The following is a 13591-nucleotide window of genomic DNA, read 5'->3' as shown; positions in this document are numbered from 1 at the left end:
ACATAAAATAAAGTTAAAAAAAAAAAGATTTTTATTGCCAAGTGGTGGTGGCACATGCCTTTAATATCAGCACTCGGGAGGAAGAGGCAGGGGTATCTCTGTGATTTCGAGGCCAGCTTGGCCTACAAGAGCTAGTTCCAGAACAGCTCCAAAGCTACTGAAAAAAACTTCCTCGAAAAAAAAAATGGTTTTTATTAAAAAAAAAGAAAGGAAAGAGGGGGTGCACAGCCTGCCTGAAAGAAACCTGGTTGAATGAGAGGATGGTGAGAGCATGTCTACTTTTTAAGGGTAGTTCAGTGAATGCATATAGGGTCTAACTCAGCCATGCCATGAAAACATATAGATTATGTGGCCATGCTCTGCACACGCATAGATTACATAGGATGCAAGGCTCTAGAATGACTAGGCAATTTACCTGAATGATAATGGTGAATGTGTGGCCATGGAAACCTGAAAATGCTAACTCATAGGGTGATTTAGTTTTTTGCATTAATGTTGATGGTCTCGGGACATCAAATGTGATGGAAATGATTACAGTTACTAACTGATCAAAAATTTCAATCAGTAAAGGAAATTATATTGAGTAAAGGGAGAAAGCTGCCAAACCTCTCACAATATAGAAAACGGAAAATGACTATTTTACATAAATTAAAAATACCGCTCACCAGAGAACATTGAAAAATTTCAGCAAATATAACTATATGCTGCTCTAGCAGAGGAACAGGATTTGGTCCTTCCCACCCCCATAGCAATTAACCATCAACCATAAGTACAGTTCAAGGATATCTGATGCCCTCTTCTGACTTCTGTGGGAACCAGACATATATGTGGTACACACACATACAAAATGAAAAATAACCAGTGAAATTTCAATAATTTATTTATAATATTTTTCATAATCTTTTTGTTTATTACAAGGTGAGTCTACATTGATTTTGTGTGTAGCCAGAGATACGTACATCTCCATATATTTTATGTTAATGAAATCCAAGTGGAGTCACCGAAAGAACCTGAGATTTGTAGAAGTACACAGGCCATTACTTTTAAATAATTTAAAATGCTTTGAATCAGGGTTTTAAAGTAGCATAATAATCAATTGATTATTTAGAACAATACTGTTGCTTTCTGCTTATGATGTTTGTATCCAACTTGACAATGTGTAACATTCATTTCAGTAGAGTTGTTTTGAGGTAATTTTGTAAGTCCCTTATTCTCTAAATTTACTTCTTAATGTTAATTTTGTCAAGAATAATTGATTACATTTAGTAGTTACTTTGAAATCTCTATATGTATATTTATATATGTGGAGGAAAAATACATAGAAATGAATGCAAGGTTTTTTCACTAAAAGCTACTTTGATATAAAGTTGACAGGACATTACATTGAAAGGATAAAAGATTGAGCATACCAGCTTAAAATAGAGGCAAAGCAATTGAAATCTGCCCTGTGATTAAATTCGGGTAGCAAAACTTTGCTCAGAGTTCATTGATAGAATTAGATATGGTTTTAAAACCTCACCATGAATTATTTTATATAATGAAGGAAAGGGTATAGTAAAAAATGTCAAACTTCATACAGCTGAATCATTTTCTACACCATTTGATCTTTAAAAACCAATATTGTATCATAGCATTAAATATTGTGAAGATTCTTCTGCAATGATATTCTGGCTACTCAAGACACTGCATACATCACCCAAGAAAGCCCCTTGAAATCTGAGAAAATGATGTTTCCTTTTGAGAATCTCTCTCTTTGCAAAAGTAGAAGCATTTTTCTCCTTTGATAGCTGGTATGTGCTGGTGTGGTAAGCAGGACCAGTAAGTATTGAGTATATCACAGCAGTAGACACAGAAGACCAGATGTATTCTGTGACTGACTTGTTTTCATTCTGGAACTTACAAGTCAGGAGGGATTTTTTAAATAAAGATTTTTCCTTTGGCCAATGTTCTTTTTGTTTATTCCACCTGGCAACATTTGGTTCTGCGGCAAGCTCTGCTCATTTCATTTTTGTGATTTTTTGTCTCTTTGTAGATGCATTATTATCCATAGATAACATTCATAAGAAAATGTTTTTAGGTATTTGATATCAAGGATCTCAAGAAAAAGTTATTGAACCACTTACTTAATCCACTTAAATAAAATCATTTACATATGAATGACTTTGACTTATGAGAACAATGCTTTTTTCATAATAAAATAAAAAAAGTATGCGAATGATAATTTTATTATTCCATCTATTATTTTGCATACTGCTTTTATTATGCAGAATTCAATAATGCAGTGAAATGAACTAATATTTATTTAAAATTTAACTTGCTGTTTTTATAAAAAATGCTTATGTATAAATAAATTGTATCTGTTTAGCCTTATATATTTGTTAATTAGATAGTAATACAAATTGTATATTATACAGGTTAATTAACAAATATTTGTGAATAGACACAACATATCATTTTAAAAATTGTATTCGGAAGGAGATGGCTCCGTGGACACAGCACTTACTGCCCATGTGTGAGGGACAGAATTTGATTCCCTTGAGTACAAATTCACGCCAGACGGTCAGTAAGCAGGATTTCACTGTGCCAGGGATGAGAAATAATGCCATCTCCAATCAGAATTGTAGCTGTTCTAGAAAGATTTCTGAGAGAAGCATTTTTTAATATTATTTTTATCTATAATATGAGACAAAGAGATGATGCTTATGTTTAAAAATCAAATAAGTGATATGGAACCTACTCAGTGAGGAGTTCTGGTGAAAAACATGATTTACAATATAAATGCAGTAATAAATTGACAATGAAACTAAAAACGCTCTAGACTCCTCCCAACACACTTTCTCTTACCTATTTTACCGTGAATGTTTTAATGCAGCGGGTTATCTCCATTCACAATAATTCTGAAGACAAATAAGAATTATAGAATGTATTAATATTTTCATTAAAACAGATATCTGATAACCCTTGAGAATAGGTTTGGAAAGTGTCTTTCCTTGCACAAGGAGATGTGAGAACATTTTCTATGAAGCAAAATGTCACATTTAATATTTCTCTCTGCACGATGATTAATATTTGAGCCTGGCATGGTGGCACATATCCTTAATCCCAGCACTCTGGAGGCTGAGCCAGGCAGATCTTGGTGAGTTTGAGGTCAGCCTGTTGAATAGTATTTGTTTGCATGTTTGTAATATACTGATACATCAAAGTTGTATATGAGGGATAATTTGTAATTGTGATATGGAAATATAGCTAAGGAACGAGAGATGTCAGAATATCCACCAATGAATAAAATGTCTTAGTAACGAGCCAGCAGGTTGTGTTTATTATAGTACCAAAAGTCTTTTAGCAAGGAAGTCATAGTTATTCAAAGATTAGTTACATTGTCAAAGAAAAAAAAAAAACAAGCAAGCACAAAAGCTAGGCTAATTTTTCTCTTTTCTTTCTTTTTGTTTTTAATTCTTTCACTCATAACTTACACTTGAAAAATTGGGCAAGGTGGTTTTCTGGAGGACAAACTGACTTTTGTGTATAAACTATAAGTTTGTATCTTGAAAGGTAATAGATAAGAGGAAACATGGACGAAGAGGGTTAACTGAGTGACAAACAATCTCCTGGCATCTCTTTGATTACACAACAAATAATGACCACTTAATTTCCTTCCCAAAAGAATGAAGTTAGTTTGTCTGAAGCAAAATTTGTCCCTAATTATAAATACGTGTGACAAAATTATCAGTCACCCAAACTATCTTCCAGCACTGTCAGTGTCTGTTTTAACTTTGTCATCTGCCAAGAGTGAGATCATCATGTTTAATGTCTATTATTTCAATAAAGTAACTTCAAATAACTTCCTCATAGTCTTAGTAAACAACCAATATGCAAATGGAATCTACTCAGTGACGTGAAATTGACAGAATTTAGTTTAGAGAATTTGTGTTCAAAAGAACTTTGGGGATAACTATGAATAGGTAAGGACCTTAAGTGATAAATAGCTACAAGAAATTGCCTCGCAGAGTTGGTGGAGAGGGTGGAGGGATTGAGATAAACCTGAGAGATATTTTTCCTATAAATCTCTACTGCTGAGTTTTTATAGACTCAACAGAAAGCAATGAGATTACTTCTACTTTCGCTTTGTACTGGTGCCTTAACTGCTGATACCCCCAACCTTTACTTCCACCATTATCCCTGCTTCCTAAGTTTGATACAGCTGTTTCTATAACTGTCATCATTGCCAGAGACACGCTTGCAAGCTATAGAATAAATTTTAACTCCTGCCAACTTCTGATATCCTGTCATTTTCTCCAATCAACAGAAATTTACAGGAAGTCATCTAGAAAGTGAATCTGGGAAATACCGTTTGCATCATCATAGATTAAATGGATCTTGGTTTAAATGGTACTCCATAATAATAACATCACAGCTATTGTTATAGATGAAGAAAACCTGAACACAGGAACACACACACACACACACACACACACACACACACACACCACACAACACACACACACCAAATATGCCTCATGGAAAGATACAGAATATACTATACTGAGAATTTTATTTTCTTTAAATTTCACTGGTCTGAATAAGATCTCCCAGGAATAACAGAAAATAAAATCTGTGCTGAGATGCATACTGGAATAATGATCTCAATTTGCTTATAAGTAAAAGAGATTCATTAAAAACCAAAAGGAGAGCAGGGGACTGTAATTCTGCATAGCTTAATGAGAGCAGTTTTGTAAAGTAAGAAACAATATGTAAATATCTAATCACTCCAATGAAGTTGTGGCTATAGAATAAACAATAGCATGTAAAATATGGAGGTCATTAGTAACCTTCAAATTTGCTTCTTTGAAAGAGTTTTAAGAGCAATAACAGAAATTCAGCAATAATAGAAATAGAAATAATAGAAATTGATGAAATAGCATTTGTTTACATTATGTATGCAGTTTTTTAAGTGATAGTAATTTAGGTAGGCTGAGAAGGATAAGAGACCTAAGAAAAATTGTTTTGTTATTTTTACCATTTTTAAAGTAGAAAGTGATACAAGGAGCATTACCTAAACAGATAAAGCAGTATAAATTATTAATGCCCCATAAAAGGGGATATAAAAATTGTAGGAAGTAAGGGTGTGCTTTAGTCACAAGGGCTGGGACACAACACATAATGTATGGAATTTATCCATTCTAGGAATAATAGATTAATAACTAAAAGTCCATAATGAGATTATCATGTCTTAATAGCGATTATTTCAATAAACTAATTTCAAATTTAAATTCCCTCATAGTCTCACTTAGTAAATATCATGGACAGAAATGTGGGTTAAGTATCAAAAATGTGTATTTGTACTCATGAGATGAGGAAATAATTATGTTATTGTTTTTGCTCTTAAAAGAAAGTACAAAACAGAAGAGAATACATTCATATTGACAATTGGGAGAATTTAATCTCTATTTCTAAGTCTAGTTATCAACTGAGCTGGCAATATCACAATGTCCATGGTATTTTCTAATATAACATAATTAGGAATTACATAAAACAGCCTCAGACATCACTGTAGTGATGTTGAAGATTGGAACTGATTATAATACAAAACAAACAGTGAGAACACAAAACATACATTACCTCATCAAGCACACGCAAGATTTTGATTGCACTGCTCACTAATAACAGAAGTCCTGAGTGATTATTGGTGGAAAGAAATTTCTATAATAAAGTTTTGAGTGGAGACTGAGAAAATGCGCCTTTGGGACTTATTTTAGTTTTAAAAATTGACCTGTGAAATTCACCTAGGAAAATGAGATTGATTAACTTGAGTATTAAAGAAGAAAATCTGCTTTGAGTCCTGCAAAGAGTCATAAATGAAAGAGTATTTAAATTTGAAATTAAGACGTGGGATGTGCTGCATTTGCTATAAGGTGCTTTAGGGAAGCACCTTAGAAGTATAGTGTATAAGAAACAATGAAGACTAGGAAAGGAGAGCTAGGATGCTGGATGGATCACTCACAGAGATGATTATTTTGAAGGATGATAACACAGGCAATGATAGAATGTAAGCCTGTGAGCCAGGCACTGAAATTGTTCCTGAGAAAGCAAAGGGGATTAGAAATGTAGACAAGGTTAGTAGAGGGTGAAATCTGAAACCTTGTTCTCTGATGAAGTTTGTTAACCTGACAGTGTATCAGAAAACAGATGTAGCTACAGCTAGAGATAGTGAAATGACAGTCTTGTTGAAATTTCTGAGGAAGAATATCGGTTCTCGTTTTAGTCTATTCTTGAAACTGATGTCCTCTCAATTTGCAGACAGTGTGATGACAGAATGTTGTGGGAAGGATCTAAACTTTGATCATATAAGAATTGAACTTCAAATTCTTTTGACGATATTATCATTGGCTAAGATATCCTGCAATGTCCTTGGCAAAACACAAGAAAACTTTGAATCCAAAGACTGTTATTGAAGCAATAGAAAAATGATAAGATTGCAATATTGGTATATATTTCGCACTAGGATTGGATGTGGTTTGCTCAGAAAATTGTTCCTTTAATGAATATGTGGTAAACCTCAGTCATACATTATGAATATACAGTAAAAAAATCTTTACTATATAAAAGTTACTTTGCATACTATTTTTTAAAGATGCCCTCTATATTGTCTCCAAATGTTCTTTAAATTAGTAATGTACCCAATGTCAATGAGCTATAAAATCATTATGAGTCATTGAAAACAGTCAATATAAATGCATATTCTTAGCTCTTTCTTCTAAACATTTGATTGATAATAAATAACTATATATTGAGATAGAATAGAATAGAATAGATAGATAGATGATAGACATAAGTAAATATAAATAGTTAATCTTTTATTGAAAATAGATTTTTTTTCTAAAATAATATATCCTGATTATGGCTTCCTCTGCTACTCTGAGCTGTTTCTTCCTATCTTAATCCAACATTTATGTCCTTCATTAGAAACCTATCAATTTTCTTAGGTGAAACATTAAAATACAATATATTACAGTACAATGTAATACATGAGATAATACAAAAACTAACACAACAGAAATAGACTTAAAAAAGAGAAGGAAAACAGCTTAAGAAAAGACACAGGAAACAAGTGTAGATATAGACACTCACTCATTCACAAACTCAGGATCCTAAAGTCATTACCTAAAATGACTGAATATTGCTCCTGTTTAAAGCATTTATAAGACACAGATATTAACATCATAAAGTACAAAGTAACTAAAAGGATTTCGGCATTTTGGTTGTTCATAGTATAGAACATAGTCAATCAGTCCAGTTTCAACAAAGTTATTATTTGTGTGTGCACATATGTGTGCATGTATGGCTTTGCATGAGGGTATGATGTGTATATATAAAAATATTTATAAGACATTTTTAAATGTAGAATTTAGGCTTCAGAGCAGCAATTGATGTATTTTGATATAGTGTCTAGCACACATTTCTTTGAAATAAGTCAGTTCATCCTAGAATGGCTACACCTTAATAATACTGATACAAAGGAAGGAGGTTTCAGTGAGGCAGAAATAAGTAACATCCTTTATAATATTTGAAATGATCACTGTTGTCCAGCACAATGAGCTTATTTCCTCCCTCCTGTAGTAATTTTCCTTCATCTCTGATATAACAGTGTGCCATGAAGTGACTTCCAGGAACATGTCACAGATTCAATCAATTTGGACTGACACAGCACTATCATTCCCATAAGTGTTCAGGCACTTCCAGGAATGACTAAGAAGCAAAACATTGCCCAACAACTGCTGTGTTGACATGTATATTTTGAAGAAGACAGTCCTACTGAGTGATCACATTGTTGGAAAATAGTGAATTTTCTATTTTTGTGGATGTTTTAAAATCACTGCAATATTTGACATGCTTCTGTTACAGAACTATAATTTCCTCTTAAACTACAAATGAAAAGCGGAGGAGTACAGTCAGATAAAATTGTCATATTTGTTATCTGATACTGTTTAATGATTTTTAATTAAAATGTATTTAAGGTTTAGGAAATTAATTTTATGCTGTTAACAATACAAAATATCAGATGAGCCAAGCAAAGAAAATCACTATCTCTTGTGCTGTAATATTTATATAACCTTATAATTAAGCAAGATGATCTTCACCAAAAAAGCTAATGAATTTAACTTACTTAAAAACATGTTGATGATAAATCTAAAATAAAATCTTGGTTGGTTTATATACAAGACATTTTAGTCATTTTTATCTATGCTGAAATACAAAATAAGGACTGCAATTTTTTTCAGAGCAAGGTTCATATAGCTATCATTCTGTTTGGGTATTTTGGGGGAACAATTTCTAAAAGAAAATGAATTTTTATTTGAATAGTTTGTATTCTTTTCATTAAACAGCCAAGAAGATGGGATACATCTTTAAAAATTCATAGCTTCTTATTCAGATTGTTTTTGAAATTATTTTTTCTTGGTATTACTTGACCAATTCCTAAGAATTGCAGGTATATTCATTGAAGGAACAGGGGATATTGAGGAGGGCCAGTAAAATGTTAAGATACATAAAGCAAAATAATTATATTATTGATCTTGAATTCCATTATATTTATTCATATTCTGTGTGTGCTTTAGAATAAACTTATTTGGCAATAAGTTATAAAGTGTCCAGGAATAAAGACCAAAGACTTACAGTTTTATGAGGTATCTTGTGGAGGAGTATATGAACATAAATGTTTCTCCAAGCTCACCATTAGAACTGAATTTCAGCATATACTTGATGCTGGAGATCCTGGCCATTTACTGAATATGTCTCAATTAATTCCAAAATGAAGATCAAAAGTTTGAATAACCTTACAATTATGAGGTACCCAAGATCAGTTAGGATCCCACAATATCCTATGAGTCCTTGACCGAAAACAGAGAGCCATAATAACCTTATTTAGCTTTTCCTATATTTTAAAACATGCCTGACAAACAAGGTGTGGGACAGCGAGGGATAAAGGTAAAGTTGCCAATATTTTATTGCTAACTTTATGAATCTAAAGTGAAGAGAGTAAATGGAGTTATAAACTAGTTTGGAACAAGTATATGAGTATCATATGCATCTTCATTCCAGCATTATTGTTCTTATGGTCCACAAAATAAGACTCCAAATTACCAATTAGGAAGGCTTCAAAGACAGCTGAATACAGCATATCTGAGTTTTCTCATATTCAAATGATAGAATAAACTGTCTCTAAATTAGTTTCATAATATGCATGACCTAAAGATACTTGGAATGAAAGATTTCCACTTTTATTACTTATCAATACAGTGTGTCAGGTAAGATTCCAAGTGCCTAAGGACACATTGTGCTACAAAATATGTAACATAAAAGAAGCAAAGTAGGAGTACTTCTCTCTCTCTCTCTCTCTCTCTCTCTCTCTCTCTCTCTCTCTCCCTCTGTGTGTGTGTGTGTGTGTGTGTGTCTTCCCCATATGGTATTAGTTCAAATCTAGGAATGATTTTAAAACTTTATGAATTGGTAATAGACAGGATTCATTATGGTAGTCTTATATTAGTTCACCTGATTAGATAAAGAACTGGCTTATTAAATAAAATGTAGACATTAATAGGACATTCTAATATGAATAAAATCATGTACACTTAATGTAAAATGCTTGGTGAGATTATTAGCTTAATTATTGACATGAAGTTCATACAGTAACTAATAAAGCTATTACTTCTCATTACTAGAAATGGAGCATGCACATCTGCCAAAGCCAGAACTTTCTCCAATGCCGTATAGCCTGTTGTAGTTTCCTTTAATTTCAGTAAGAGTTCAATTAAAGGATAAATAGTTAACTTGCCTAAAGTTCTACATTAAAGTCATAGTAGAATAATCAAAACAGCAGTAACTTGAGGAAGTTGGTCATATCCATAAACAGAAAGCATGAACAGTTAATGCATACATACTAGCTGCATTTCTCTTTTTATTACAATCCAGAAAAAATCAGGGGGTGGTGTCATACACAGTGGCTGGATCCTCCCTCTTCAATTAAGGCAATCAAGATAATCCCCCACAGACAAACGCAAAGATATCTTTGTCCCAGACCTTTATCAACTTAACAATTATTTTGACCCAAATTGAAACTAATCTACATTTTTACATTATTATTTATAGTTTTTGCTCTTCCAGTAATATTTTTTTTAAAACTTAAACGTACCTGGAGTTGACTCCAGGAGAATATTACATATATTAAAACTTATAAATAGTGTTCCAATCTAAAAGCATTATCACATTTTATACCTGTATTATAAGAAGAAATCTACATGAAATATAGGCAAATTAATTGCTACAGCATAGTATGTACCACCTATAAACAACCGTACTGGAGTACTACCTGGGAAAAAAGGTAAATATCAGCTCAACTACAAACCCTGTGATCTGCAGTGGTTGCTTGCCTGTGAAATATACTGGTGGAATAGTGGCATGAACATTGTGGGAGCAACAAACCACTAGTTAATTAAAACAAAAGCCCATCTCTAAGATGGAAGCCATGTCCAGCCATGTCCTGTGGGTACTAGAAAGTAGATAGGTCACAGATCTAAAGGAAAATAAAATTTTACAGTTCTGCTAAAGATACAGCAATAAAATGACTCCCAACAACATTCTACTCATATTCATAGATCAGTGTCTTGCTCAGTTATTATTGGAGAAGCTGTCTCTTGCTGTAGATGGGAACATATACAGAGATCCAATACTGGACAAGGGGCAGAAAGTGAGAGATCCAGGAACCCTCATAGATAAACTGGATGTCTCCATCAAATCCTTCCCTAAGTGCTAAGGGAAACGTGTGGAAGAGGAAATGGAAAGATTGTGAGAATGATAACGATAGAAGACATCAAGGAAACATGGCCTTAGAGATACAAAAGGACGGGCAATTACATGAACTCACATAAGCTGTGGCAGCAGACACAGGGTTTACACAGGTCTAAACAGACAGGATTCCAGTACTAAGAGGAAAAGTAAACACAAATCCCATCCCTTACCCAGAATCTATCTCCAATTGTCAACTGCTTGCTAAAGAAAACTAAGTTCTCTGAATTAGTGTCTCATTGTGCATACAAACCACTCTTAAGGGTAGACCTAATTTACAGTAGTAGATGGTGAACCCAAAATTAACTTAGTGATGTTTGGTGAGAGTGTTTTTATTTTTCCTTTCTTTCCTTATGAAAATGTTGTTAATGTTTATTGGTTTCTGATATTTTGTTTATGTTTTCTATGTGTGCAAAAGTATAATTCACAGCGTCTGTATTATTTATTGTGCTTCTTCTCTGGATCGTTTTTTGAGTCCTGATTTGTACGTTTTTATTTCTTCTTAATTTATATTATTACTATTATTATTGTTACTGACATTTTAGACCTCTGTATTCTAATGAGAGAGAGAAACAAGTGGTTTTCACTTGGGTGGATGAATAGGTCATTAGATCTGGGAGGGTTGAGGGAAGGAAAGTATTACTCAAAATATATTGCATGAAAAATAATTTTCATTAAAAGTTATTTTTAAAAACTGTCATCATTTTTTTCAGAGAGTATAATAACACCACTTCAACATGTGCCTTATTTTACCTGAATTCATTTCTCTTTCAACTGCTAATGGACATCTAGACTGTTTCCATTTATTGACTGTGGTGAGAGGAGCAATAGCAAACACGGATGAGCAAATTTCTCTGTAGCAGGATACAGAGTCCTTGGGCATATGCCTGAGATTGGAACAGATTTTTGTGGAACTTCATGAACACTAACTTCCACGGGGGTTAAATGACTTGTGCATCCTAAGTAGCAGTGATTAAGTGTTGTCCTTTCCCCATATTTATTCCTGGATTTGTTCCCATTTGTTTTTTGGTACTTAACCATTCTAACTGGAATAAGATGAAATCACAAAATAGTTTAAATTTACATTTCCTTGATCACTAAGGATGCCAAACATTATTTAAAATGTTTCTTAGCCATTGTATTTCACAGTTTTAGAACTCAACTTTCCTTATCTCATTTTCTAATTGGGTTGTTTCTTCTCTTGATTTTAATTTTCTTAGCTATTTATATAGTCTGAAAACTAATCATCTTTCTACTACATAGCTAGAAAATATATTTTCCTATTATGTAGTTTTCCACTTAAGTGATAGTATCCTTTATTATATAAACATTAATTTATTAGCTCCTATTAATTATTTTTTCAAGATATATGCAGGTTTAGGGGTTTTGTCATATATCATGGGGGCAACAATTCTCCTTGAAGAGAAAATGCTAATGAATACACAGCCCTGTCCCAGGCATAGGTAACTTCATTGGGGCTTACTGGCAAATGAGGTCCCGACAATTACCAAATAGTACAGGCAATCGTAATTGCTTTGGGTTACACCCAAAGCATGATTAAAGGCCCCATTGCTGAAGATAACATGCACTTAAGACACAAAATATTGCACAAAGTTCTCAAAGACGTAACTTCAACAGAGACTGAAATAAAGTATATGAGTAAAACTAAAACACTCTTCAGTCACAGTGCTGGCTTGTCTTAGTGCTGCAAGACTCTACCTGGAACATAATATTAGCCCCAACATCACACAAGATTCAGATTTTAGACTGGCTTCCCTAAAATAACTTACAGTAATTTTCCACCTAAAGACCTTCTCACTCTTTTGGCTATAAATTTCAAGTTATCTATTCTTTATTCAAAGTGGATTTTAATATCTATTTTCTGGTAAACATACAGTTATAGGAATGGAGAGATAACTCAGCCATTAAAGGCTTAGACTCACACATAAGAGAATAGAATTGTAGTTTTCTTAAGTCAGATGTGATGGCTTATTTTTAAAAGTGTGGCATAATTGTCACTCATTTATTTTAAGTGCTCTTGTGAAGTCAAATTTGAACAACACACAGCGCTAAAATCTATGCCAAAGGTGACTTGACATGTTTTCTAGATGGATTTTCTTTCACACTCATATCTTTTAGTACATAATCTAGGAGTTGAACATCAAGATTCTTAGGGAAACAAAAACTTCCAAGTTGTTTTCCTATTTGTAAATGAGATACCGCACTTCTTGGGCACCTTACTGAATGATTTAAAGTTGATTATTATTCCAACCTAACCAGAAGAATTCAGTCCAGATGTGTGGGCTGATACTACAAAATAAAAATGAAATATTCTATTCCATCTAATTTGCCAAACCAGTAGAATCAAATCATCCCCTCTTGGCTTGTGGAGCCTCCAGAAGAACGAAGCCAAAGTGGAGGGATAAACACTGATGCCAGATAGATTTCTGTTGTGATCTTTGATCACATAAAATAATTTATGCTGTGAAAATGGTTTAACCCTGAGATGAAGTACTTAAAATCAGAGATCTGCTTAATTATTTATTCATTAATTGCTTATTTACTTGAGATAACTTTACAGTGATTGTTAAAGAGTATTTAATCATATTCACTTCTATACTGAATTTGCCTTGATTTCCACAAATATTTATTTTTCTCCACAAAAACTTTTAACAGACAAGCAAAAGCATGCATTAACTGACAATTACCACATATCAAAAATCCATTCACCTTTTATTTATACTTTAAG

The sequence above is a fragment of the Microtus oregoni genome, unplaced genomic scaffold (assembly GCF_018167655.1).
Source record: "Microtus oregoni isolate MIOR12 unplaced genomic scaffold, Mior012 000038F_ref0000394, whole genome shotgun sequence".
In the NCBI taxonomy this organism is placed as follows: domain Eukaryota; kingdom Metazoa; phylum Chordata; class Mammalia; order Rodentia; family Cricetidae; genus Microtus; species Microtus oregoni.
The sequence above is the reverse complement of the archived record's forward strand: the minus strand, read 5'-3'. Positions refer to the sequence as shown.